Source organism: Alligator sinensis, unplaced genomic scaffold (genome assembly GCF_000455745.1).
Source record: "Alligator sinensis unplaced genomic scaffold, ASM45574v1 scaffold809_1, whole genome shotgun sequence".
NCBI classification, from domain to species: Eukaryota; Metazoa; Chordata; order Crocodylia; family Alligatoridae; genus Alligator; species Alligator sinensis.
Window position 1 is genome coordinate 639,824 of NW_005841956.1, and position 3,370 is coordinate 643,193.

Here is a 3,370-nt window from a genome sequence, read left to right on the forward strand (position 1 = left end):
CTCCTCTCTAAAGGCTTTTAGAAAGACAGGCACATGCCCCCTACATCAGACAGCCTCTTTCTGGACTGTCAGAACAGGCCTTAGGGTTGAACAACTTCAATTACCTGAGGATGGCAGCAATTGGAAATGCAAAAAGTTCCTGAGTCTGGTTCAGCGGCACATCCCAAAGTTCTGCTGCTTCTCCAAATTGACCTGATTTACAAACTAGCCTGCAAATCCCTGAGAGTTTAGGGTTTCCTAGGTCAGTTTGGCTGCATCTTAGACAGACTCAGCTGCTCAAAGTTTGGTGTTGGCCAAGTCCAGCAAGTGCAGAAATGGCAGAAATGAAGGTAAAAGCAAACACTTGTTCAAATCCCAGAAAAGCTGGAGCTCAAGTGTTTTCTTATTTTCTCTGTATGGCTTTTCCCATCTCTGTAAGGACCAGTTCTCTGGAGTACCCCAGTCTGTGGCCACCCAGGATCACTGTGGTTGTCAGTGCTGCACACTGAGCACTTGCAATTTCATAACTGTGAGCAGGATATATCTGAGATCCACCTGCTCTGAAAGTGGTGCTCCCTGCCATGTGAGCTTATGGAGACACTCCACTAAGTACTAGAGGTGTTGGACATATGACACACAGCTGACAAGTTCTGGAGGCAGAGGGACACAAATGCCCACAAGATTGCTAATTACAGTGTTTTCTTATTACAGCAAGTCTGGGCATAGAAAGGGGGAGCCTCTGCGGGGAAGGGGGGGGAGGGGATTTATAAGGTCCTGAGGCAACTGAAGAAAGCTGGGAGGCTCTGGGGAAAATGTTTTATCATCAGTAGTGGGGCCCCTTGGTGGGTGAATGAGGTTAACAAGGAGCATGGTGTGATGTGTAAGGAGAACTGAGTGCTGTGCTAGGGGATGGAGTGAACAGAAGATACAGCTAAATCAGGCAAAAAGCAGAAGAGAAAAACATGGAATAAGGAAACCCCACTGAAAAGATGAGCAAGCAGCTCTAGTGATCTCTTCATGCAGGGACTCTGGAATTGCAGCTGGGCCAGTTTATATAGAAAAAGAAAGCTGTATGCATTGTACTATATATATTCTGCTCCTTGTTGGGGGATGGTTAGGTAGTGCTGGTAAGGGCGGTGATGCTTGTGCTCCTGTCTTTACTTTTAGGAGTACCTTGGTAATACAATTGGGGGATGCCTTTTATCACTGGGATCCCTCCACCCTAGATTGGAAATGAGGTTGGGTCAAGGTCTTGTTTCCTTCTGTAAGCGGGCTGAGGGAAGTGCAGCATCCTTGCTGAAAGCTTTGATGTGATGTCACTGTGTACAGGTCCCAGCTCTGCTCTGCCTGCAGCTTGTGTTACCAGCTCCCATTTTACCATGATTTGAAGGTGTCTTATTTCAGCTGGATGTACTTTAGGAGGCACTGCTTAAAATACATGCTGCTCACTGAGCTCCTTAATTGCTTTTCATTGTAGAGATATTATAGAACAAGGTTTAAGTAATGGTAGGGAGAACAATGCAAAGTAAGATTGAAGCAGTAGAGACGTATCCTGTGGAGCGATGTCTAGTCTTTGGAAGAGAGGGGAACCAAACGGAAGACTTCCAGGCAACAGTTTTTTACACAACTCCACAAACTCTGGCTTCCAGACAGGTTTGGATTCCTGATGTTGTTTGAGGTCGCCTCACATTTAGAGACAGGAAGAATGTCCACAAACAGGTACACAACTGAAAATGGCATTTGCTTTAGATTTGTTTGTTTCCCACAAAGATCCTAAAGGATATGGTCCCTGGCAGAAATAGGTGAAAAAATGTATAATTCTAAAGAGCATTTGAACTAGATGAAGTCAGTGAGTACTCTGGCTGGAAACCTGATCAGAAGAGTTACGCTCAACCAGTCGTGGAACCGAAACAATGCTGTGTGAACTATGTCCAATCAAAGCAAATCGCACAGAGTAGAACTTCAAGCACTAATACCGAACACTCAGTGATTTGCTCACAAACCAGCTTGATTTCAAGAATTATCCTCAAAAATCTCCTGGCAAATCATTTTGAGTGATGATTAAAATTGAGAAATTCATGATGCTTGAGCAAATTCACAGCCAGAATAAGAACAAATTCTTCAGATGATTTATTCTTCCCTAGCCACAACTTAGCAAAGTCAGAGGAAGTGAAAATACTGGGTGAATTATGGGCACTGGTTGACTTTTGGAAGGAGGTTATGAGATTCACACTGACCAACCATGCTGAAAAGGGCATTTGGAAGAGCACTCATTATCTCCTTTCTCCAGAGTGCTAATTGGGGTGAGTGAATGGGTTTTGGAATGATGCTGCCACTTAAACCCGTGCGGGTCAGTGGCTCTTTGACCAGTGAACAGCAGTGTACTGATGGCAGGCTCTTTTCCATAATGCGACAAATCCTTGCTGGATCTTGAAATACCTCTAAAAGATGGTTTCTTCCAGCAGAAATGCAATCGCTGGAAGTCATGCTTTCAAAACTAGGGCTTATGGAACTTGATAGTTAGATAGAGTTTGGTACCCTGAAAGCCTGACAAAAAAACAGTTGACCTTCGTTATCTACCTATGCCATAGTCCCAGCCACTATATATGAGTCTCTCTGATCCATTTAGCTAGGAGGAGAGGAGTAATTTTGCACCATAGGAGTCCAGGAGGCAAATGACTTGAAATGGGGTAGAGGCTGAAAGGGGGAGTTGATGTCACCTCAGATAATGTCCCTAGCTCACCACTCTGCACTGGCTGAAATCACAGCCTCACCATTTCATAGATTTCATAGACATCAGGGCTGGAAGGGACCTCGGAAGATCATCGAGTCCAGCCCCCTGCCCAAAGGGCAGGAAGTCAGCTGGGGTCATAGGATCCCAGCAAGATAAGCATCCAGTTTCATCTTGAAGGTGTTCAATGAAGGCGCTTGAACCACCTCCGGTGGCAGGCTGTTCCAGACCTTGGGGGCTCGGACAGTAAAGAAATTCTTCCTTATGTCCAGCCTGAAACAATCTTGAAGTAGTTTGTGACCATTCAACCTCGTCATCCCTTGGGGCGCTCTGGTGAACAAACGTTCCCCCAGATGCTGGTGGTCACCCCTGATAAACTTGTAGGTGGCCATCAAATCACCCCTGAGCCTGTGCTTTTTCAGGCTAAAGAGCCCCAGGGCTCTCAGCCTGTCATCGTAGGGTCTGTTTCCCTGACCTCTGATCATGCGCGTGGCTCTTCTCTGGACTCTCTCAAGCTTCTCCACATCCTTTTTGAATTGTGGAGCCCAAAACTGGACACAGTACTCCAGCTGCGGCCTCACTAAGGCCAAGTACAGGGGGAGAATGACGTCCCGGGATTTGCTTGAGAAGCATCTATGGATGCAAGCCAGCATTTTGGTC